We start from the raw sequence: 25,143 nt of genomic DNA, 5'->3' as shown, positions 1-25,143 counted from the left end.
CCTGGGAGCAGGGCCGGACGTTTTCAGTTTTGAAGCTTGAATCTCAAAAATGGCTAGAGAGATGCTAAGTTACACTTCGGAGATTTTGGATGCGTAAAGGAGCCTGCAGCCCCAGAGTTAGCAGGGCTGTGAATGGGGCCGGCTTGAGGTTTCAGGAAAGAACCGCCATTCGGGGCCTGGAGGTTTTGCCTGGGAGCAGGGCCCGGACGTTTTCAGGTTTGACGGCCGAAGGCGGGCGACGGCCAGCGAGCCGCTCCGTCGCATGTCGGAGTTTTTGGATGCCTAAAGGAGCCTGCAGCCCCAGGGTTAGTAGGGCTGTGAATGGGGCCATGGTTGAAGTTTCAGGAAAGAACAGCCATTCGGGGCCTGGAGGTTTTTCCCTGGGAGCAGGGCCCGGACGTTTTCAGGTTTACTGGCCGAAGGTGGGCGACGGCCAGCGAGCCGCTCCGTCGCATGTCGGAGTTTTTGGATGCCTAAAGGAGCCTGCAGCCCCAGAGTTAGTAGGGCTGTGAATGGGGCCATGGCTGAAGTTTCAGGAAAGCAACACCATTCGGGACTGGGATGTTTCGCCTGGGAGCAGGGCCCGGACGTTTTCAGTTTTGAAGCTTGAATCTCAAAAATGGCTAGAGAGATGCTAAGTTACACTTCGGAGATTTTGGATGCGTAAAGGAGCCTGCAGCCCCAGAGTGAGCAGGGCTGTGAATGGGGCCGTGCTTGAGGTTTCAGGAAAGAACCGCCATTCGGGGCCTGGAGGTTTTGCCTGGGAGCAGGGCCCGGACGTTTTCAGGTTTGACGGCCGAAGGTGGGCGACGGCCAGCGAGCCGCTCCGTCGCATGTCGGAGTTTTTGGATGCCTAAAGGAGCCTGCAGCCCCAGAGTTAGTAGGGCTGTGAATGGGGCCATGGTTGAAGTTTCAGGAAAGCAACACCATTCGGGCTGGGATGTTTCGCCTGGGAGCAGGGCCCGGACGTTTTCAGTTTTGAAGCTTGAATCTCAAAATGGCTAGAGAGATGCTAAGTTACACTTCGGAGATTTTGGATGCGTAAAGGAGCCTGCAGCCCCAGAGTTAGCAGGGCTGTGAATGGGGCCATGGTTGAGGTTTCAGGAAAGAACGCCATTCGGGCCTGGAGGTTTTGCCTGGGAGCAGGGCCGGACGTTTTCAGGTTTGACGCCGAAGGTGGGCGACGGCCAGCGAGCCGCTCCGTCGCATTCATGTCGGGTTTTTGGATGCCTAAAGGAGCCTGCAGCCCCAGAGTTAGTAGGGCTGTGAATGGGGCCATGGTTGAAGTTTCAGGAAAGAACACCATTCGGGGACTGGGATGTTTCGCCTGGGAGCAGGGCTGGACGTTTTCAGTTTTGAAGCTTGAATCTCAAAAATGGCTAGAGAGATGCTAAGTTACACTTCGGAGATTTTGGATGCGTAAAGGAGCCTGCAGCCCCAGATTTAGCAAGGCTGTGAATGGGGCCATGGTTGAAGTTTCAGGAAGGAAAGAACCGCCATTCGGGGCCTGGAGGTTTTGCCTGGGAGCAGGGCCCGGACGTTTTCAGGTTTGACGGCCGAAGGCGGGGGCGAGGCAGAGAGCCGCTCCGTCGCATGTCGGAGTTTTTGGATGCCTAAAGGAGCCTGCAGCCCCAGAGTTAGCAGGGCTGTGAATGGGGCCATGGTTGAAGTTTCAGGAAAGAACGCCATTCGGGCTGGATGTTTTGCCTGGGAGCAGGGCCCGGACGTTTTCAGGTTTGAAGCTTGAATCGGGCGAAATGGCTAGCGAGATGCTAAGTTACACTGTCGGAGATTTTGGATGCCTAAAGGAGCCTGCAGCCCCAGAGTTAGCAGGGCTGTGAATGGGGCCGTGTTGAGGTTTCAGGAAAGAACCGCCATTCGGGGCCTGGAGGTTTTGCCTGGGAGCAGGGCCCGGACGTTTTCAGGTTTGACGGCCGAAGGCGGGCGACGGCCAGCGAGCCGCTCCGTCGCATGTCGGAGTTTTTGGATGCCTAAAGGAGCCTGCAGCCCCAGAGTTAGTAGGGCTGTGAATGGGGCCATGGTTGAAGTTTCAGGAAAGAACGCCATTCGGGCTGGGAGGTTTTGCCTGGGAGCAGGGCCCGGACGTTTTCAGTTTTGAAGCTTGAATCTCAAAAATGGCTAGAGAGATGCTAAGTTACACTTCGGAGATTTTGGATGCGTAAAGGAGCCTGCAGCCCCAGAGTTAGCAGGGCTGTGAATGGGGCCATGGTTGAGGTTTCAGGAAAGAACCGCCATTCGGGGCCTGGAGGTTTTGCCTGGGAGCAGGGCCCGGACGTTTTCAGGTTTGACGGCCGAAGGTGGGCGACGGCCAGCGAGCCGCTCCGTCGCATGTCGGAGTTTTTGGATGCCTAAAGGAGCCTGCAGCCCCAGGTTAGTAGGGCTGTGAATGGGGCCATGGTTGAAGTTTCAGGAAAGCAACACCATTCGGGACTGGGATGTTTCGCCTGGGAGCAGGGCCCGGACGTTTTCAGTTTGAAGCTTGAATCTCAAAAATGGCTAGAGAGATGCTAAGTTACACTTCGGAGATTTTGGATGCGTAAAGGAGCCTGCAGCCCCAGAGTTAGCAGGGCTGTGAATGGGGCCATGGTTGAGGTTTCAGGAAAGAACCGCCATTCGGGGCCTGGAGGTTTTGCCTGGGAGCAGGGCCCGGACGTTTTCAGGTTTGACGGCCGAAGGTGGGCGACGGCCAGCGAGCCGCTCCGTCGCATGTCGGAGTTTTTGGATGCCTAAAGGAGCCTGCAGCCCCAGAGTTAGTAGGGCTGTGAATGGGGCCATGGTTGAAGTTTCAGGAAAGCAACACCATTCGGGACTGGGATGTTTCGCCTGGGAGCAGGGCCCGGACGTTTTCAGTTTTGAAGCTTGAATCTCAAAAATGGCTAGAGAGATGCTAAGTTACACTTCGGAGATTTTGGATGCGTAAAGGAGCCTGCAGCCCCAGAGTTAGCAGGGCTGTGAATGGGGCCATGCTTGAGGTTTCAGGAAAGAACCGCCATTCGGGGCCTGGAGGTTTTGCCTGGGAGCAGGGCCCGGACGTTTTCAGGTTTGACGGCCGAAGGCGGGCGACGGCCAGCGAGCCGCTCCGTCGCATGTCGGAGTTTTTGGATGCCTAAAGGAGCCTGCAGCCCCAGGGTTAGTAGGGCTGTGAATGGGGCCATGGTTGAAGTTTCAGGAAAGAACAGCCATTCGGGGCCTGGAGTTTTGCCTGGGAGCAGGGCCCGGACGTTTTCAGGTTTACTGGCCGAAGGTGGGCGACGGCCAGCGAGCCGCTCCGTCGCATGTCGGAGTTTTTGGATGCCTAAAGGAGCCTGCAGCCCCAGAGTTAGTAGGGCTGTGAATGGGGCCATGGTTGAAGTTTCAGGAAAGCAACACCATTCGGGGCTGGGATGTTTCGCCTGCGAGCAGGGCCCGGACGTTTTCAGTTTTGAAGCTTGAATCTCAAAAATGGCTAGAGAGATGCTAAGTTACACTTCGGAGATTTTGGATGCGTAAAGGAGCCTGCAGCCCCAGAGTTAGCAGGGCTGTGAATGGGGCCATGCTTGAGGTTTCAGGAAAGAACCGCCATTCGGGGCCTGGAGGTTTTGCCTGGGAGCAGGGCCCGGACGTTTTCAGGTTTGACGGCCGAAGGTGGGCGACGGCCAGCGAGCCGCTCCGTCGCATGTCGGAGTTTTTGGATGCCTAAAGGAGCCTGCAGCCCCAGAGTTAGTAGGGCTGTGAATGGGGCCATGGTTGAAGTTTCAGGAAAGCAACACCATTCGGGCTGGGATGTTTCGCCTGGGAGCAGGGCCCGGACGTTTTCAGTTTTGAAGCTTGAATCTCAAAAATGGCTAGAGAGATGCTAAGTTACACTTCGGAGATTTTGGATGCCTAAAGGAGCCTGCAGCCCCAGAGTTAGCAGGGCTGTGAATGGGGCCATGGTTGAAGTTTCAGGAAAGAACACCATTCGGGGCTGGGATGTTTCGCCTGGGAGCAGGGCCCGGACGTTTTCAGTTTTGAAGCTTGAATCTCAAAAATGGCTAGAGAGATGGTAAGTTACACTTCGGAGATTTTGGATGCGTAAAGGAGCCTGCAGCCCCAGAGTTAGCAGGGCTGTGAATGGGGCCATGCTTGAGGTTTCAGGAAAGAACCGCCATTCGGGGCCTGGAGGTTTTGCCTGGGAGCAGGGCCCGGACGTTTTCAGGTTTGACGGCCGAAGGCGGGCGACGGCCAGCGAGCCGCTCCGTCGCATGTCGGAGTTTTTGGATGCCTAAAGGAGCCTGCAGCCCCAGGGTTAGTAGGGCTGTGAATGGGGCCATGCTTGAGGTTTCAGGAAAGAACCGCCATTCGGGGCCTGGAGTTTTTGCCTGGGAGCAGGGCCCGGACGTTTTCAGTTTACGGCCGAAGGTGGGCGACGGCCAGCGAGCCGCTCCGTCGCATGTCGGAGTTTTTGGATGCGTAAAGGAGCCTGCAGCCCCAGGGTTAGTAGGGCTGTGAATGGGGCCATGGTTGAAGTTTCAGGAAAGCAACACCATTCGGCGCTGGGATGTTTCGCCTGCGAGCAGGGCCCGGACGTTTTCAGTTTTGAAGCTTGAATCTCAAAAATGGCTAGAGAGATGCTAAGTTACACTTCGGAGATTTTGGATGCGTAAAGGAGCCTGCAGCCCCAGAGTTAGCAGGGCTGTGAATAGGGCCGTGCTTGAGGTTTCAGGAAAGAACCGCCATTCGGGGCCTGGAGTTTTTGCCTGGGAGCAGGGCCCGGACGTTTTCAGGTTTGACGGCCGAAGGTGGGCGACGGCCAGCGAGCCGCTCCGTCGCATGTCGGAGTTTTTGGATGCCTAAAGGAGCCTGCAGCCCCAGAGTTAGTAGGGCTGTGAATGGGGCCATGGTTGAAGTTTCAGGAAAGCAACACCATTCGGGGACTGGGATGTTTCGCCTGGGAGCAGGGCCCGGACGTTTTCAGTTTTGAAGCTTGAATCTCAAAAATGGCTAGAGAGATGCTAAGTTACACTTCGGAGATTTTGGATGCGTAAAGGAGCCTGCAGCCCCAGAGTTAGCAGGGCTGTGAATGGGGCCATGCTTGAGGTTTCAGGAAAGAACCGCCATTCGGGGCCTGGAGGTTTTGCCTGGGAGCAGGGCCCGGACGTTTTCAGGTTTGACGGCCGAAGGTGGGCGACGGCCAGCGAGCGCTCCGTCGCATGTCGGAGTTTTTGGATGCCTAAAGGAGCCTGCAGCCCCAGAGTTAGTAGGGCTGTGAATGGGGCCATGGTTGAAGTTTCAGGAAAGAACACCATTCGGGACTGGGATGTTTCGCCTGGGAGCAGGGCCCGGACGTTTTCAGTTTTGAAGCTTGAATCTCAAAAATGGCTAGAGAGATGCTAAGTTACACTTCGGAGATTTTGGATGCGTAAAGGAGCCTGCAGCCCCAGAGTTAGCAGGGCTGTGAATGGGGCCATGCTTGAGGTTTCAGGAAAGAACCGCCATTCGGGGCCTGGAGGTTTTGCCTGGGAGCAGGGCCCGGACGTTTTCAGGTTTGACGGCCGAAGGTGGGCGACGGCCAGCGAGCCGCTCCGTCGCATGTCGGAGTTTTTGGATGCCTAAAGGAGCCTGCAGCCCCAGAGTTAGTAGGGCTGTGAATGGGGCCATGGTTGAAGTTTCAGGAAAGCAACACCATTCGGGACTGGGATGTTTCGCCTGCGAGCAGGGCCCGGACGTTTTCAGTTTTGAAGCTTGAATCTCAAAAATGGCTAGAGAGATGCTAAGTTACACTTCGGAGATTTTGGATGCGTAAAGGAGCCTGCAGCCCCAGAGTTAGCAGGGCTGTGAATGGGGCCATGCTTGAGGTTTCAGGAAAGAACCGCCATTCGGGGCCTGGAGGTTTTGCCTGGGAGCAGGGCCCGGACGTTTTCAGGTCTGACGGCCGAAGGTGGGCGACGGCCAGCGAGCCGCTCCGTCGCATGTCGGAGTTTTTGGATGCCTAAAGGAGCCTGCAGCCCCAGAGTTAGTAGGGCTGTGAATGGGGCCATGGTTGAAGTTTCAGGAAAGCAACACCATTCGGGGCTGGGATGTTTCGCCTGGGAGCAGGGCCCGGACGTTTTCAGTTTTGAAGCTTGAATCTCAAAAATGGCTAGAGAGATGCTAAGTTACACTTCGGAGATTTTGGATGCGTAAAGGAGCCTGCAGCCCCAGAGTTAGCAGGGCTGTGAATGGGGCCATGCTTGAGGTTTCAGGAAAGAACCGCCATTCGGGGCCTGGAGGTTTTGCCTGGGAGCAGGGCCCGGACGTTTTCAGGTTTGACGGCCGAAGGTGGGCGACGGCCAGCGAGCCGCTCCGTCGCATGTCGGAGTTTTTGGATGCCTAAAGGAGCCTGCAGCCCCAGAGTTAGTAGGGCTGTGAATGGGGCCATGGTTGAAGTTTCAGGAAAGCAACACCATTCGGGCTGGGATGTTTCGCCTGGGAGCAGGGCCCGGACGTTTTCAGTTTTGAAGCTTGAATCTCAAAAATGGCTAGAGAGATGCTAAGTTACACTTCGGAGATTTTGGATGCGTAAAGGAGCCTGCAGCCCCAGAGTTAGCAGGGCTGTGAATGGGGCCATGCTTGAGGTTTCAGGAAAGAACCGCCATTCGGGGCCTGGAGGTTTTGCCTGGGAGCAGGGCCCGGACGTTTTCAGGTTTGACGGCCGAAGGTGGGCGACGGCCAGCGAGCCGCTCCGTCGCATGTCGGAGTTTTTGGATGCCTAAAGGAGCCTGCAGCCCCAGAGTTAGTAGGGCTGTGAATGGGGCCATGGTTGAAGTTTCAGGAAAGCAACACCATTCGGGACTGGGATGTTTCGCCTGGGAGCAGGGCCCGGACGTTTTCAGTTTTGAAGCTTGAATCTCAAAAATGGCTAGAGAGATGCTAAGTTACACTTCGGAGATTTTGGATGCGTAAAGGAGCCTGCAGCCCCAGAGTTAGCAGGGCTGTGAATGGGGCCGTACTTGAGGTTTCAGGAAAGAACCGCCATTCGGGGCCTGGAGGTTTTGCCTGGGAGCAGGGCCCGGACGTTTTCAGGTTTGACGGCCGAAGGTGGCGACGGCCAGCGAGCCGCTCCGTCGCATGTCGGAGTTTTTGGATGCCTAAAGGAGCCTGCAGCCCCAGAGTTAGTAGGGCTGTGAATGGGGCCATGGTTGAAGTTTCAGGAAAGCAACACCATTCGGGGACTGGGATGTTTCGCCTGGGAGCAGGGCCCGGACGTTTTCAGTTTTGAAGCTTGAATCTCAAAAATGGCTAGAGAGATGCTAAGTTACACTTCGGAGATTTTGGATGCGTAAAGGAGCCTGCAGCCCCAGAGTTAGCAGGGCTGTGAATGGGGCCATGCTTGAGGTTTCAGGAAAGAACCGCCATTCGGGGCCTGGAGGTTTTGCCTGGGAGCAGGGCCCGGACGTTTTCAGGTTTGACGGCCGAAGGCGGGCGACGGCCAGCGAGCCGCTCCGTCGCATGTCGGAGTTTTTGGATGCCTAAAGGAGCCTGCAGCCCCAGGGTTAGTAGGGCTGTGAATGGGGCCATGGTTGAAGTTTCAGGAAAGAACAGCCATTCGGGGCCTGGAGTTTTTGCCTGGGAGCAGGGCCCGGACGTTTTCAGGTTTACTGGCCGAAGGCGGGTGACGGCCAGCGAGCCGCTCCGTCGCATGTCGGAGTTTTTGGATGCCTAAAGGAGCCTGCAGCCCCAGGGTTAGTAGGGCTGTGAATGGGGCCATGGTTGAAGTTTCAGGAAAGCAACACCATTCGGGACTGGGATGTTTCGCCTGGGAGCAGGGCCCGGACGTTTTCAGGTTTGAAGCTTGAATCTCAAAAATGGCTAGAGAGATGCTAAGTTACACTTCGGAGATTTTGGATGCGTAAAGGAGCCTGCAGCCCCAGAGTTAGCAGGGCTGTGAATGGGGCCATGGTTGAGGTTTCAGGAAAGAACCGCCATTCGGGGCCTGGAGGTTTTGCCTGGGAGCAGGGCCCGGACGTTTTCAGGTTTGACGGCCGAAGGTGGGCGACGGCCAGCGAGCCGCTCCGTCGCATGTCGGAGTTTTTGGATGCCTAAAGGAGCCTGCAGCCCCAGGTTAGTAGGGCTGTGAATGGGGCCATGGTTGAAGTTTCAGGAAAGCAACACCATTCGGGACTGGGATGTTTCGCCTGGGAGCAGGGCCCGGACGTTTTCAGTTTTGAAGCTTGAATCTCAAAAATGGCTAGAGAGATGCTAAGTTACACTTCGGAGATTTTGGATGCGTAAAGGAGCCTGCAGCCCCAGAGTTAGCAGGGCTGTGAATGGGGCCATGGTTGAGGTTTCAGGAAAGAACCGCCATTCGGGGCCTGGAGGTTTTGCCTGGGAGCAGGGCCCGGACGTTTTCAGGTTTGACGGCCGAAGGTGGGCGACGGCCAGCGAGCCGCTCCGTCGCATGTCGGAGTTTTTGGATGCCTAAAGGAGCCTGCAGCCCCAGAGTTAGTAGGGCTGTGAATGGGGCCATGGTTGAAGTTTCAGGAAAGCAACACCATTCGGGACTGGGATGTTTCGCCTGGGAGCAGGGCCCGGACGTTTTCAGTTTTGAAGCTTGAATCTCAAAAATGGCTAGAGAGATGCTAAGTTACACTTCGGAGATTTTGGATGCGTAAAGGAGCCTGCAGCCCCAGAGTTAGCAGGGCTGTGAATGGGGCCATGCTTGAGGTTTCAGGAAAGAACCGCCATTCGGGGCCTGGAGGTTTGCCTGGGAGCAGGGCCCGGACGTTTTCAGGTTTGACGGCCGAAGGCGGGCGACGGCCAGCGAGCCGCTCCGTCGCATGTCGGAGTTTTTGGATGCCTAAAGGAGCCTGCAGCCCCAGAGTTAGTAGGGCTGTGAATGGGGCCATGGTTGAAGTTTCAGGAAAGAACCGCCATTCGGGGCCTGGAGGTTTTGCCTGGGAGCAGGGCCCGGACGTTTTCAGGTCTGACGGCCGAAGGTGGGCGACGGCCAGCGAGCCGCTCCGTCGCATGTCGGAGTTTTTGGATGCCTAAAGGAGCCTGCAGCCCCAGAGTTAGTAGGGCTGTGAATGGGGCCATGGTTGAAGTTTCAGGAAAGCAACACCATTCGGGACTGGGATGTTTCGCCTGGGAGCAGGGCCCGGACGTTTTCAGTTTTGAAGCTTGAATCTCAAAAATGGCTAGAGAGATGCTAAGTTACACTTCGGAGATTTTGGATGCGTAAAGGAGCCTGCAGCCCCAGAGTTAGCAGGGCTGTGAATGGGGCCGTGCTTGAGGTTTCAGGAAAGAACAGCCATTCGGGGCCTGGAGGTTTTGCCTGGGAGCAGGGCCCGGACGTTTTCAGGTTTGACGGCCGAAGGTGGGCGACGGCCAGCGAGCCGCTCCGTCGCATGTCGGAGTTTTTGGATGCCTAAAGGAGCCTGCAGCCCCAGAGTTAGTAGGGCTGTGAATGGGGCCATGGTTGAAGTTTCAGGAAAGCAACACCATTCGGGACTGGGATGTTTCGCCTGGGAGCAGGGCCCGGACGTTTTCAGTTTTGAAGCTTGAATCTCAAAAATGGCTAGAGAGATGCTAAGTTACACTTCGGAGATTTTGGATGCGTAAAGGAGCCTGCAGCCCCAGAGTTAGCAGGGCTGTGAATGGGGCCATGCTTGAGGTTTCAGGAAAGAACCGCCATTCGGGGCCTGGAGGTTTTGCCTGGGAGCAGGGCCCGGACGTTTTCAGGTTTGACGGCCGAAGGCGGGCGACGGCCAGCGAGCCGCTCCGTCGCATGTCGGAGTTTTTGGATGCCTAAAGGAGCCTGCAGCCCCAGGGTTAGTAGGGCTGTGAATGGGGCCATGGTTGAAGTTTCAGGAAAGAACAGCCATTCGGGGCCTGGAGTTTTTGCCTGGGAGCAGGGCCCGGACGTTTTCAGGTTTACTGGCCGAAGGTGGGCGACGGCCAGCGAGCCGCTCCGTCGCATGTCGGAGTTTTTGGATGCCTAAAGGAGCCTGCAGCCCCAGGGTTAGTAGGGCTGTGAATGGGGCCATGGTTGAAGTTTCAGGAAAGCAACACCATTCGGGACTGGGATGTTTCGCCTGCGAGCAGGGCCCGGACGTTTTCAGTTTTGAAGCTTGAATCTCAAAAATGGCTAGAGAGATGCTAAGTTACACTTCGGAGATTTTGGATGCGTAAAGGAGCCTGCAGCCCCAGAGTTAGCAGGGCTGTGAATGGGGCCGTGTTGAGGTTTCAGGAAAGAACCGCCATTCGGGGCCTGGAGGTTTTGCCTGGGAGCAGGGCCCGGACGTTTTCAGGTTTGACGGCCGAAGGTGGGCGACGGCCAGCGAGCCGCTCCGTCGCATGTCGGAGTTTTTGGATGCCTAAAGGAGCCTGCAGCCCCAGAGTTAGTAGGGCTGTGAATGGGGCCATGGTTGAAGTTTCAGGAAAGCAACACCATTCGGGACTGGGATGTTTCGCCTGGGAGCAGGGCCCGGACGTTTTCAGTTTTGAAGCTTGAATCTCAAAAATGGCTAGAGAGATGCTAAGTTACACTTCGGAGATTTTGGATGCGTAAAGGAGCCTGCAGCCCCAGAGTTAGCAGGGCTGTGAATGGGGCCATGGTTGAGGTTTCAGGAAAGAACCGCCATTCGGGGCCTGGAGGTTTTGCCTGGGAGCAGGGCCCGGACGTTTTCAGGTTTGACGGCCGAAGGTGGGCGACGGCCAGCGAGCCGCTCCGTCGCATGTCGGAGTTTTTGGATGCCTAAAGGAGCCTGCAGCCCCAGAGTTAGTAGGGCTGTGAATGGGGCCATGGTTGAAGTTTCAGGAAAGCAACACCATTCGGGACTGGGATGTTTCGCCTGGGAGCAGGGCCCGGACGTTTTCAGTTTTGAAGCTTGAATCTCAAAAATGGCTAGAGAGATGCTAAGTTACACTTCGGAGATTTTGGATGCGTAAAGGAGCCTGCAGCCCCAGAGTTAGCAGGGCTGTGAATGGGGCCATGGTTGAGGTTTCAGGAAAGAACCGCCATTCGGGGCCTGGAGGTTTTGCCTGGGAGCAGGGCCCGGACGTTTTCAGGTTTGATGGCCGAAGGTGGGCGACGGCCAGCGAGCCGCTCCGTCGCATGTCGGAGTTTTTGGATGCCTAAAGGAGCCTGCAGCCCCAGAGTTAGTAGGGCTGTGAATGGGGCCATGGTTGAAGTTTCAGGAAAGAACGCCATTCGGGGCTGGAGGTTTTGCCTGGGAGCAGGGCCCGGACGTTTTCAGGTTTGACGGCCGAAGGCGGGCGACGGCCAGCGAGCCGCTCCGTCGCATGTCGGAGTTTTTGGATGCCTAAAGGAGCCTGCAGCCCCAGAGTTAGTAGGGCTGTGAATGGGGCCATGGTTGAAGTTTCAGGAAAGAACGCCATTCGGGGCCTGGAGGTTTTGCCTGGGAGCAGGGCCCGGACGTTTTCAGGTTTGACGGCCGAAGGTGGGCGACGGCCAGCGAGCCGCTCCGTCGCATGTCGGAGTTTTTGGATGCCTAAAGGAGCCTGCAGCCCCAGAGTTAGTAGGGCTGTGAATGGGGCCATGGTTGAAGTTTCAGGAAAGAACCCATTCGGGCTGGGAGTTTTGCCTGGGAGCAGGGCCCGGACGTTTTCAGTTTTGAAGCTTGAATCTCAAAAATGGCTAGAGAGATGCTAAGTTACACTTCGGAGATTTTGGATGCGTAAAGGAGCCTGCAGCCCCAGAGTTAGCAGGGCTGTGAATGGGGCCGTGCTTGAGGTTTCAGGAAAGAACCGCCATTCGGGGCCTGGAGGTTTTGCCTGGGAGCAGGGCCCGGACGTTTTCAGGTTTGACGGCCGAAGGCGGGCGACGGCCAGCGAGCCGCTCCGTCGCATGTCGGAGTTTTTGGATGCCTAAAGGAGCCTGCAGCCCCAGGGTTAGTAGGGCTGTGAATGGGGCCATGGTTGAAGTTTCAGGAAAGAACAGCCATTCGGGGCCTGGAGTTTTTGCCTGGGAGCAGCGCCCGGACGTTTTCAGGTTTTGGCCGAAGGTGGGCGACGGCCAGCGAGCCGCTCCGTCGCATGTCGGAGTTTTTGGATGCCTAAAGGAGCCTGCAGCCCCAGAGTTAGTAGGGCTGTGAATGGGGCCATGGTTGAAGTTTCAGGAAAGCAACACCATTCGGGACTGGGATGTTTCGCCTGGGAGCAGGGCCCGGACGTTTTCAGTTTTGAAGCTTGAATCTCAAAAATGGCTAGAGAGATGCTAAGTTACACTTCGGAGATTTTGGATGCGTAAAGGAGCCTGCAGCCCCAGAGTTAGCAGGGCTGTGAATGGGGCCATGGTTGAGGTTTCAGGAAAGAACCGCCATTCGGGGCCTGGAGGTTTTGCCTGGGAGCAGGGCCCGGACGTTTTCAGGTTTGACGGCCGAAGGTGGGCGACGGCCAGCGAGCCGCTCCGTCGCATGTCGGAGTTTTTGGATGCCTAAAGGAGCCTGCAGCCCCAGAGTTAGTAGGGCTGTGAATGGGGCCATGGTTGAAGTTTCAGGAAAGCAACACCATTCGGGACTGGGATGTTTCGCCTGGGAGCAGGGCCCGGACGTTTTCAGTTTTGAAGCTTGAATCTCAAAAATGGCTAGAGAGATGCTAAGTTACACTTCGGAGATTTTGGATGCGTAAAGGAGCCTGCAGCCCCAGAGTTAGCAGGGCTGTGAATGGGGCCATGGTTGAGGTTTCAGGAAAGAACCGCCATTCGGGGCCTGGAGGTTTTGCCTGGGAGCAGGGCCCGGACGTTTTCAGGTTTGACGGCCGAAGGTGGGCGACGGCCAGCGAGCCGCTCCGTCGCATGTCGGAGTTTTTGGATGCCTAAAGGAGCCTGCAGCCCCAGAGTTAGTAGGGCTGTGAATGGGGCCATGGTTGAAGTTTCAGGAAAGCAACACCATTCGGGACTGGGATGTTTCGCCTGGGAGCAGGGCCCGGACGTTTTCAGTTTTGAAGCTTGAATCTCAAAAATGGCTAGAGAGATGCTAAGTTACACTTCGGAGATTTTGGATGCGTAAAGGAGCCTGCAGCCCCAGAGTTAGCAGGGCTGTGAATGGGGCCATGCTTGAGGTTTCAGGAAAGAACCGCCATTCGGGGCCTGGAGGTTTTGCCTGGGAGCAGGGCCCGGACGTTTTCAGGTTTGACGGCCGAAGGCGGGCGACGGCCAGCGAGCCGCTCCGTCGCATGTCGGAGTTTTTGGATGCCTAAAGGAGCCTGCAGCCCCAGAGTTAGTAGGGCTGTGAATGGGGCCATGGTTGAAGTTTCAGGAAAGCAACACCATTCGGGACTGGGATGTTTCGCCTGGGAGCAGGGCCCGGACGTTTTCAGTTTTGAAGCTTGAATCTCAAAAATGGCTAGAGAGATGCTAAGTTACACTTCGGAGATTTTGGATGCGTAAAGGAGCCTGCAGCCCCAGAGTTAGCAGGGCTGTGAATGGGGCCATGCTTGAGGTTTCAGGAAAGAACCGCCATTCGGGGCCTGGAGGTTTTGCCTGGGAGCAGGGCCCGGACGTTTTCAGGTTTGACGGCCGAAGGTGGGCGACGGCCAGCGAGCCGCTCCGTCGCATGTCGGAGTTTTTGGATGCCTAAAGGAGCCTGCAGCCCCAGAGTTAGTAGGGCTGTGAATGGGGCCATGGTTGAAGTTTCAGGAAAGCAACACCATTCGGGACTGGGATGTTTCGCCTGGGAGCAGGGCCCGGACGTTTTCAGTTTTGAAGCTTGAATCTCAAAAATGGCTAGAGAGATGCTAAGTTACACTTCGGAGATTTTGGATGCGTAAAGGAGCCTGCAGCCCCAGAGTTAGCAGGGCTGTGAATGGGGCCATGCTTGAGGTTTCAGGAAAGAACCGCCATTCGGGGCCTGGAGGTTTTGCCTGGGAGCAGGGCCCGGACGTTTTCAGGTTTGATGGCCGAAGGCGGGCGACGGCCAGCGAGCCGCTCCGTCGCATGTCGGAGTTTTTGGATGCCTAAAGGAGCCTGCAGCCCCAGGGTTAGTAGGGCTGTGAATGGGGCCATGGTTGAAGTTTCAGGAAAGAACAGCCATTCGGGGCCTGGAGTTTTTGCCTGGGAGCAGGGCCCGGACGTTTTCAGGTTTACTGGCCGAAGGTGGGCGACGGCCAGCGAGCCGCTCCGTCGCATGTCGGAGTTTTTGGATGCCTAAAGGAGCCTGCAGCCCCAGAGTTAGTAGGGCTGTGAATGGGGCCATGGTTGAAGTTTCAGGAAAGCAACACCATTCGGGCTGGGATGTTTCGCCTGGGAGCAGGGCCCGGACGTTTTCAGTTTTGAAGCTTGAATCTCAAAAATGGCTAGAGAGATGCTAAGTTACACTTCGGAGATTTTGGATGCGTAAAGGAGCCTGCAGCCCCAGAGTTAGCAGGGCTGTGAATGGGGCCATGCTTGAGGTTTCAGGAAAGAACCGCCATTCGGGGCCTGGAGGTTTTGCCTGGGAGCAGGGCCCGGACGTTTTCAGGTTTGACGGCCGAAGGTGGGCGACGGCCAGCGAGCCGCTCCGTCGCATGTCGGAGTTTTTGGATGCCTAAAGGAGCCTGCAGCCCCAGAGTTAGTAGGGCTGTGAATGGGGCCATGGTTGAAGTTTCAGGAAAGCAACACCATTCGGGACTGGGATGTTTCGCCTGGGAGCAGGGCCCGGACGTTTTCAGTTTTGAAGCTTGAATCTCAAAAATGGCTAGAGAGATGCTAAGTTACACTTCGGAGATTTTGGATGCGTAAAGGAGCCTGCAGCCCCAGAGTTAGCAGGGCTGTGAATGGGGCCATGCTTGAGGTTTCAGGAAAGAACCGCCATTCGGGGCCTGGAGGTTTTGCCTGGGAGCAGGGCCCGGACGTTTTCAGGTTTGACGGCCGAAGGCGGGCGACGGCCAGCGAGCCGCTCCGTCGCATGTCGGAGTTTTTGGATGCCTAAAGGAGCCTGCAGCCCCAGGTTAGTAGGGCTGTGAATGGGGCCATGGTTGAAGTTTCAGGAAAGAACAGCCATTCGGGGCCTGGAGTTTTTGCCTGGGAGCAGGGCCCGGACGTTTTCAGGTTTACTGGCCGAAGGTGGGCGACGGCCAGCGAGCCGCTCCGTCGCATGTCGGAGTTTTTGGATGCCTAAAGGAGCCTGCAGCCCCAGAGTTAGTAGGGCTGTGAATGGGGCCATGGTTGAAGTTTCAGGAAAGCAACACCATTCGGGGACTGGGATGTTTCGCCTGGGAGCAGGGCCCGGACGTTTTCAGTTTTGAAGCTTGAATCTCAAAAATGGCTAGAGAGATGCTAAGTTACACTTCGGAGATTTTGGATGCGTAAAGGAGCCTGCAGCCCCAGGGTTAGCAGGGCTGTGAATGGGGCCGTGCTTGAGGTTTCAGGAAAGAACCGCCATTCGGGGCCTGGAGTTTTTGCCTGGGAGCAGGGCCCGGACGTTTTCAGGTTTGACGGCCGAAGGTGGGCGACGGCCAGCGAGCCGCTCCGTCGCATGTCGGAGTTTTTGGATGCCTAAAGGAGCCTGCAGCCCCAGAGTTAGTAGGGCTGTGAATGGGGCCATGGTTGAAGTTTCAGGAAAGCAACACCATTCGGGACTGGATGTTTCGCCTGGGAGCAGGGCCCGGACGTTTTCAGTTTTGAAGCTTGAATCTCAAAAATGGCTAGAGAGATGCTAAGTTACACTTCGGAGATTTTGGATGCATAAAGGAGCCTGCAGCCCCAGAGTTAGCAGGGCTGTGAATGGGGCCATGGTTGAAGTTTCAGGAAAGAACCGCCATTCGGGGCCTGGAGGTTTTGCCTGGGAGCAGGGCCCGGACGTTTTTAGGTTTACTGGCAGAAGGTGGGCGACGGCCAGCGAGCCGCTCCGTCGCATGTCGGAGTTTTTGGATGCCTAAAGGAGCCTGCAGCCCCAGAGTTAGTAGGGCTGTGAATGGGGCCATGGTTGAAGTTTCAGGAAAGCAACACCATTCGGGACTGGGATGTTTCGCCTGGGAGCAGGGCCCGGACGTTTTCAGTTTTGAAGCTTGAATCTCAAAAATGGCTAGAGAGATGCTAAGTTACACTTCGGAGATTTTGGATGCGTAAAGGAGCCTGCAGCCCCAGAGTTAGCAGGGCTGTGAATGGGGCCATGGTTGAGGTTTCAGGAAAGAACCGCCATTCGGGGCCTGGAGGTTTTGCCTGGGAGCAGGGCCCGGACGTTTTCAGGTTTGACGGCCGAAGGTGGGCGACGGCCAGCGAGCCGCTCCGTCGCATGTCGGAGTTTTTGGATGCCTAAAGGAGCCTGCAGCCCCAGAGTTAGTAGGGCTGTGAATGGGGCCATGGTTGAAGTTTCAGGAAAGCAACACCATTCGGGACTGGGATGTTTCGCCTGGGAGCAGGGCCCGGACGTTTTCAGTTTTGAAGCTTGAATCTCAAAAATGGCTAGAGAGATGCTAAGTTACACTTCGGAGATTTTGGATGCGTAAAGGAGCCTGCAGCCCCAGAGTTAGCAGGGCTGTGAATGGGGCCATGCTTGAGGTTTCAGGAAAGAACCGCCATTCGGGGCCTGGAGGTTTTGCCTGGGAGCAGGGCCCGGACGTTTTCAGGTCTGACGGCCGAAGGTGGGCGACGGCCAGCGAGCCGCTCCGTCGCATGTCGGAGTTTTTGGATGCCTAAAGGAGCCTGCAGCCCCAGGGTTAGTAGGGCTGTGAATGGGGCCATGGTTGAAGTTTCAGGAAAGAACAGCCATTCGGGGCCTGGAGTTTTTGCCTGGGAGCAGGGCCCGGACGTTTTCAGGTTTGACTGGCCGAAGGTGGGCGACGGCCAGCGAGCCGCTCCGTCGCATGTCGGAGTTTTTGGATGCCTAAAGGAGCCTGCAGCCCCAGAGTTAGTAGGGCTGTGAATGGGGCCATGGTTGAAGTTTCAGGAAAGCAACACCATTCGGGACTGGGATGTTTCGCCTGGGAGCAGGGCCCGGACGTTTTCAGTTTTGAAGCTTGAATCTCAAAAATGGCTAGAGAGATGCTAAGTTACACTTCGGAGATTTTGGATGCGTAAAGGAGCCTGCAGCCCCAGAGTTAGCAGGGCTGTGAATGGGGCCATGCTTGAGGTTTCAGGAAAGAACCGCCATTCGGGGCCTGGAGGTTTTGCCTGGGAGCAGGGCCCGGACGTTTTCAGGTCTGACGGCCGAAGGTGGGCGACGGCCAGCGAGCCGCTCCGTCGCATGTCGGAGTTTTTGGATGCCTAAAGGAGCCTGCAGCCCCAGAGTTAGTAGGGCTGTGAATGGGGCCATGGTTGAAGTTTCAGGAAAGCAACACCATTCGGGACTGGGATGTTTCGCCTGGGAGCAGGGCCCGGACGTTTTCAGTTTTGAAGCTTGAATCTCAAAAATGGCTAGAGAGATGCTAAGTTACACTTCGGAGATTTTGGATGCGTAAAGGAGCCTGCAGCCCCAGAGTTAGCAGGGCTGTGAATGGGGCCATGGTTGAAGTTTCAGGAAAGAACCGCCATTCGGGGCCTGGAGTTTTTGCCTGGGAGCAGGGCCCGGACGTTTTCAGGTTTACTGGCCGAAGGTGGGCGACGGCCAGCGAGCCGCTCCGTCGCATGTCGGAGTTTTTGGATGCCTAAAGGAGCCTGCAGCCCCAGAGTTAGTAGGGCTGTGAATGGGGCCATGGTTGAAGTTTCAGGAAAGCAACACCATTCGGGACTGGGATGTTTCGCCTGGGAGCAGGGCCCGGACGTTTTCAGTTTTGAAGCTTGAATCTCAAAAATGGCTAGAGAGATGCTAAGTTACACTTCGGAGATTTTGGATGCGTAAAGGAGCCTGCAGCCCCAGAGTTAGCAGGGCTGTGAATGGGGCCGTGCTTGAGGTTTCAGGAAAGAACCGCCATTCGGGCCTGGAGGTTTTGCCTGGGAGCAGGGCCCGGACGTTTTCAGGTTTGACGGCCGAAGGTGGGCGACGGCCAGCGAGCCGCTCCGTCGCATGTCGGAGTTTTTGGATGCCTAAAGGAGCCTGCAGCCCCAGAGTTAGTAGGGCTGTGAATGGGGCCATGGTTGAAGTTTCAGGAAAGCAACACCATTCGGGACTGGGATGTTTCGCCTGGGAGCAGGGCCGGACGTTTTCAGTTTTGAAGCTTGAATCTCAAAAATGGCTAGAGAGATGCTAAGTTACACTTCGGAGATTTTGGATGCGTAAAGGAGCCTGCAGCCCCAGAGTTAGCAGGGCTGTGAATGGGGCCATGCTTGAGGTTTCAGGAAAGAACCGCCATTCGGGGCCTGGAGGTTTTGCCTGGGAGCAGGGCCCGGACGTTTTCAGGTTTGACGGCCGAAGGTGGGCGACGGCCAGCGAGCCGCTCCGTCGCATGTCGGAGTTTTTGGATGCCTAAAGGAGCCTGCAGCCCCAGAGTTAGTAGGGCTGTGAATGGGGCCATGGTTGAAGTTTCAGGAAAGCAACACCATTCGGGACTGGGATGTTTCGCCTGGGAGCAGGGCCCGGACGTTTTCAGTTTTGAAGCTTGAATCTCAAAAATGGCTAGAGAGATGCTAAGTTACACTTCGGAGATTTTGGATGCGTAAAGGAGCCTGCAGCCCCAGAGTTAGCAGGGCTGTGAATGGGGCCGTGCTTGAGGTTTCAGGAAAGAACAGCCATTCGGGGCCTGGAGGTTTTGCCTGGGAGCAGGGCCCGGACGTTTTCAGGTTTGACGGCCGAAGGTGGGCGACGGCCAGCGAGCCGCTCCGTCGCATGTCGGAGTTTTTGGATGCCTAAAGGAGCCTGCAGCCCCAGGTTAGTAGGGCTGTGAATGGGGCCATGGTTGAAGTTTCAGGAAAGAACAGCCATTCGGGGCCTGGAGTTTTTGCCTGGGAGCAGGGCCCGGACGTTTTCAGGTTTACTGGCCGAAGGTGGGCGACGGCCAGCGAGCCGCTCCGTCGCATGTAGGAGTTTTTGGATGCCTAAAGGAGCCTGCAGCCCCAGAGTTAGTAGGGCTGTGAATGGGGCCATGGTTGAAGTTTCAGGAAAGCAACACCATTCGGGACTGGGATGTTTCGCCTGGGAGCAGGGCCCGGACGTTTTCAGTTTTGAAGCTTGAATCTCAAAAATGGCTAGAGAGATGCTAAGTTACACTTCGGAGATTTTGGATGCGTAAAGGAGCCTGCAGCCCCAGAGTTAGCAGGGCTGTGAATGGGGCCATGCTTGAGGTTTCAGGAAAGAACCGCCATTCGGGGCCTGGAGTTTTTGCCTGGGAGCAGGGCCCGGACGTTTTCAGGTCTGACGGCCGAAGGTGGGCGACGGCCAGCGAGCCGCTCCGTCGCATGTCGGAGTTTTTGGATGCCTAAAGGAGCCTGCAGCCCCAGAGTTAGTAGGGCTGTGAATGGGGCCATGGTTGAAGTTTCAGGAAAGCAACACCATTCGGGACTGGATGTTTCGCCTGGGAGCAGGGCCCGGACGTTTTCAGTTTTGAAGCTTGAATCTCAAAAATGGCTAGAGAGATGCTAAGTTACACTTCGGAGATTTTGGATGCCTAAAGGAGCCTGCAGCCCCAGAGTTAGCAGGGCTGTGAATGGGGCCATGGCTGAAGTTTCAGGAAAGCAACAGCATTCGGGACTGGGATGTTTCGCCTGGGAGCAGGGCCCGGACGTTTTCAGTTTTGAAGCTTGAATCTCAAAAATGGCTAGAGAGATGCTAAGTTACACTTCGGAGATTTTGGATGCGTAAAGGAGCCTGCAGCCCCAGAGTTAGCAGGGCTGTGAATGGGGCCATGCTTGAGGTTTCAGGAAAGAACCGCCATTCGGGCCTGGAGGTTTTGCCTGGGAGCAGGGCCCGGACGTTTTCAGGTTTGACGGCCGAAGGCGGGCGACGGCCAGCGAGCCGCTCCGTCGCATGTCGGAGTTTTTGGATGCCTAAAGGAGCCTGCAGCCCCAGAGTTAGTAGGGCTGTGAATGGGGCCATGGTTGAAGTTTCAGGAAAGAACAGCCATTCGGGCCTGGAGTTTTTCCCTGGGAGCAGGGCCCGGACGTTTTCAGGTTTTACTGCCGAAGGCGGGCGACGGCCAGCGAGCCGCTCCGTCGCATGTCGGAGTTTTTGGATGCCTAAAGGAGCCTGCAGCCCCAGAGTTAGTAGGGCTGTGAATGGGGCCATGGTTGAAGTTTCAGGAAAGCAACACCATTCGGGACTGGGATGTTTCGCCTGGGAGCAGGGCCCGGACGTTTTCAGGTTTGAAGCTTGAATCTCAAAAATGGCTAGAGAGATGCTAAGTTACACTTCGGAGATTTTGGATGCGTAAAGGAGCCTGCAGCCCCAGAGTTAGCAGGGCTGTGAATGGGGCCATGGTTGAGGTTTCAGGAAAGAACTGCCATTCGGGGCCTGGAGGTTTTGCCTGGGAGCAGGGCCCGGACGTTTTCAGGTTTGACGGCCGAAGGCGGGCGACGGCCAGCGAGCCGCTCCGTCGCATGTCGGAGTTTTTGGATGCCTAAAGGAGCCTGCAGCCCCAGAGTTAGTAGGGCTGTGAATGGGGCCATGGTTGAAGTTTCAGGAAAGCAACACCATTCGGGACTGGGATGTTTCGCCTGGGAGCAGGGCCCGGACGTTTTCAGTTTTGAAGCTTGAATCTCAAAAATGGCTAGAGAGATGCTAAGTTACACTTCGGAGATTTTGGATGCGTAAAGGAGCCTGCAGCCCCAGAGTTAGCAGGGCTGTGAATGGGGCCAACTTGAGGTTTCAGGAAAGAACCGCCATTCGGGGCCTGGAGTTTTTGCCTGGGAGCAGGGCCCGGACGTTTTCAGGTTTGACGGCCGAAGGCGGGCGACGGCCAGCGAGCCGCTCCGTCGCATGTCGGAGTTTTTGGATGCCTAAAGGAGCCTGCAGCCCCAGAGTTAGTAGGGCTGTGAATGGGGCCATGGTTGAAGTTTCAGGAAAGCAACACCATTCGGGACTGGGATGTTTTGCCTGGGAGCAGGGCCCGGACGTTTTCAGTTTTGAAGCTTGAATCTCAAAAATGGCTAGAGAGATGCTAAGTTACACTTCGGAGATTTTGGATGCCTAAAGGAGCCTGCAGCCCCAGAGTTAGCAGGGCTGTGAATGGGGCCATGGTTGAAGTTTCAGGAAAGCAACACCATTCGGGGCTGGATGTTTCGCCTGGGAGCAGGGCCCGGACGTTTTCAGTTTTGAAGCTTGAATCTCAAAAATGGCTAGAGAGATGCTAAGTTACACTTCGGAGATTTTGGATGCGTAAAGGAGCCTGCAGCCCCAGAGTTAGCAGGGCTGTGAATGGGGCCATGCTTGAGGTTTCAGGAAAGAACCGCCATTCGGGGCCTGGAGTTTTTGCCTGGGAGCAGGGCCCGGACGTTTTCAGGTTTGACGGCCGAAGGCGGGCGACGGCCAGCGAGGCGCTCCGTCGCATGTCGGAGTTTTTGGATGCCTAAAGGAGCCTGCAGCCCCAGAGTTAGTAGGGCTGTGAATGGGGCCATGGTTGAAGTTTCAGGAAAGAACAGCCATTCGGGGCCTGGAGTTTTTGCCTGGGAGCAGGGTCCGGACGTTTTCAGGTTTACTGGCCGAAGGTGGGCGACGGCCAGCGAGCCGCTCCGTCGCATGTCGGAGTTTTTGGATGCCTAAAGGAGCCTGCAGCCCCAGAGTTAGTAGGGCTGTGAATGGGGCCATGGTTGAAGTTTCAGGAAAGCAACACCATTCGGACTGGGATGTTTCGCCTGGGAGCAGGGCCCGGACGTTTTCAGTTTTGAAGCTTGAATCTCAAAATGGCTAGAGAGATGCTAAGTTACACTTCGGAGATTTTGGATGCGTAAAGGAGCCTGCAGCCCCAGAGTTAGCAGGGCTGTGAATGGGGCCATACTTGAGGTTTCAGGAAAGAACCGCCATTCGGGGCCTGGAGGTTTTGCCTGGGAGCAGGGCCCGGACGTTTTCAGGTTTGACGGCCGAAGGCGGGCGACGGCCAGCGAGCCGCTCCGTCGCATGTCGGAGTTTTTGGATGCCTAAAGGAGCCTGCAGCCCCAGAGTTAGTAGGGCTGTGAATGGGGCCATGGTTGAAGTTTCAGGAAAGCAACACCATTCGGGGCTGGGATGTTTCGCCTGGGAGCAGGGCCCGGACGTTTTCAGTTTTGAAGCTTGAATCTCAAAAATGGCTAGAGAGATGCTAAGTTACACTTCGGAGATTTTGGATGCGTAAAGGAGCCTGCAGCCCCAGAGTTAGCAGGGCTGTGAATGGGGCCATGCTTGAGGTTTCAGGAAAGAACCGCCATTCGGGGCCTGGAGGTTTTGCCTGGGAGCAGGGCCCGGACGTTTTCAGGTTTGACGGCCGAAGGTGGGCGACGGCCAGCGAGCCGCTCCGTCGCATGTCGGAGTTTTTGGATGCCTAAAGGAGCCTGCAGCCCCAGAGTTAGTAGGGCTGTGAATGGGGCCATGGTTGAAGTTTCAGGAAAGCAACACCATTCGGACTGGGATGTTTCGCCTGGGAGCAGGGCCCGGACGTTTTCAGTTTTGAAGCTTGAATCTCAAAAATGGCTAGAGAGATGCTAAGTTACACTTCGGAGATTTTGGATGCGTAAAGGAGCCTGCAGCCCCAGAGTTAGCAGGGCTGTGAATGGGGCCATGCTTGAGGTTTCAGGAAAGAACCGCCATTCGGGGCTGGAGGTTTTGCCTGGGAGCAGGGCCCGGACGTTTTCAGGTTTGACGGCCGAAGGCGGGCGACGGCCAGCGAGCCGCTCCGTCGCATGTCGGAGTTTTTGGATGCCTAAAGGAGCCTGCAGCCCCAGAGTTAGTAGGGCTGTGAATGGGGCCATGTTGAAGTTTCAGGAAAGAACAGCCATTCGGGGCCTGGAGTTTTTGCCTGGGAGCAGGGCCCGGACGTTTTCAGTTTTGGCCGAAGGTGGCGATGGCCAGCGAGATGCTCCGTCTCATGTCGGAGTTTTTGGATGCCTAAAGGAGCCTGCAGCCCCAGTGTTAGTAGGGCTGTGAATGGGGCCATGGTTGAAGTTTCAGGAAAGCAACACCATTCGGGGCTGGGATGTTTTGCCTGGGAGCAGGGCCCGGACGTTTTCAGTTTTGAAGCTTGAATCTCAAAAATGGCTAGAGAGATGCTAAGTTACACTTCGGAGATTTTGGATGCGTAAAGGAGCCTGCAGCCCCAGAGTTAGCAGGGCTGTGAATGGGGCCGTGCTTGAGGTTTCAGGAAAGAACCGCCATTCGGGGCCTGGAGGTTTTGCCTGGGAGCAGGGCCCGGACGTTTTCAGGTTTGACGGCCGAAGGCGGGCGACGGCCAGCGAGCCGCTCCGTCGCATGTCGGAGTTTTTGGATGCCTAAAGGAGCCTGCAGCCCCAGAGTTAGTAGGGCTGTGAATGGGGCCATGGTTGAAGTTTCAGGAAAGCAACACCATTCGGGGCCTGGAGGTTTTGCCTGGGAGCAGGGCCCGGACGTTTTCAGGTTTTATGGCCGAAGGTGGGCGACGGCCAGCGAGCCGCTCCGTCGCATGTCGGAGTTTTTGGATGCCTAAAGGAGCCTGCAGCCCCAGAGTTAGTAGGGCTGTGAATGGGGCCATGGTTGAAGTTTCAGGAAAGCAACACCATTCGGGCTGGGATGTTTCGCCTGGGAGCAGGGCCCGGACGTTTTCAGTTTTGAAGCTTGAATCTCAAAAATGGCTAGAGAGATGCTAAGTTACACTTCGGAGATTTTGGATGCGTAAAGGAGCCTGCAGCCCCAGAGTTAGCAGGGCTGTGAATGGGGCCGTGCTTGAGGTTTCAGGAAAGAACCGCCATTCGGGGCCTGGAGGTTTTGCCTGGGAGCAGGGCCCGGACGTTTTCAGGTTTGACGGCCGAAGGTGGGCGACGGCCAGCGAGCCGCTCCATCGCATGTCGGAGTTTTTGGATGCCTAAAGGAGCCTGCAGCCCCAGAGTTAGTAGGGCTGTGAATGGGGCCATGGTTGAAGTTTCAGGAAAGCAACACCATTCGGGCCTGGGATGTTTCGCCTGGGAGCAGGGCCCGGACGTTTTCAGTTTTGAAGCTTGAATCTCAAAAATGGCTAGAGAGATGCTAAGTTACACTTCGGAGATTTTGGATGCGTAAAGGAGCCTGCAGCCCCAGAGTTAGTAGGGCTGTGAATGGGGCCATGGTTGAAGTTTCAGGAAAGCAACACCATTCGGGGCTGGGATGTTTCGCCTGGGAGCAGGGCCCGGACGTTTTCAGTTTTGAAGCTTGAATCTCAAAAATGGCTAGAGAGATGGTAAGTTACACTTCGGAGATTTTGGATGCGTAAAGGAGCCTGCAGCCCCAGAGTTAGCAGGGCTGTGAATAGGGCCGTGCTTGAGGTTTCAGGAAAGAACCGCCATCCGGGCCTGGAGGTTTTGCCTGGGAGCAGGGCCCGGACGTTTTCAGGTTTACCGGCCGAAGGCGGGCGACGGCCAGCGAGCCGCTCCGTCGCATGTCGGAGTTTTTGGATGCCTAAAGGAGCCTGCAGCCCCAGAGTTAGTAGGGCTGTGAATGGGGCCATGGTTGAAGTTTCAGGAAAGAACACCATTCGGGCTGGGAGGTTTTGCCTGGGAGCAGGGCCCGGACGTTTTCAGTTTTGAAGCTTGAATCTCAAAAATGGCTAGAGAGATGCTAAGTTACACTTCGGAGATTTTGGATGCCTAAAGGAGCCTGCAGCCCCAGAGTTAGCAGGGCTGTGAATGGGGCCATGGTTGAAGTTTCAGGAAAGCAACACATTCAGGGCTGGGATGTTTCGCCTGGGAGCAGGGCCCGGACGTTTTCAGTTTTGAAGCTTGAATCTCAAAAATGGCTAGAGAGATGCTAAGTTACACTTCGGAGTTTTTGGATGCGTAAAGGAGCCTGCAGCCCCAGAGTGAGCAGGGCTGTGAATGGGGCCATGCTTGAGGTTTCAGGAAAGAACCGCCATTCGGGGCCTGGAGTTTTTGCCTGGGAGCAGGGCCCGGACGTTTTCAGGTTTGACGGCCGAAGGCGGGCGACGGCCAGCGAGCCGCTCCGTCGCATGTCGGAGTTTTTGGATGCCTAAAGGAGCCTGCAGCCCCAGAGTTAGTAGGGCTGTGAATGGGGCCATGGTTGAAGTTTCAGGAAAGAACACCATTCGGGGCTGGGTGTTTCGCCTGGGAGCAGGGCCCGGACGTTTTCAGTTTGAAGCTTGAATCTCAAAATGGCTAGAGAGATGCTAAGTTACACTTCGGAGATTTTGGATGCGTAAAGGAGCCTGCAGCCCCAG

This window comes from Grus americana, chromosome 2, assembly GCF_028858705.1.
Source record: "Grus americana isolate bGruAme1 chromosome 2, bGruAme1.mat, whole genome shotgun sequence".
In the NCBI taxonomy this organism is placed as follows: Eukaryota; Metazoa; Chordata; class Aves; order Gruiformes; family Gruidae; genus Grus; species Grus americana.
The sequence above is the reverse complement of the archived record's forward strand: the minus strand, read 5'-3'. Positions refer to the sequence as shown.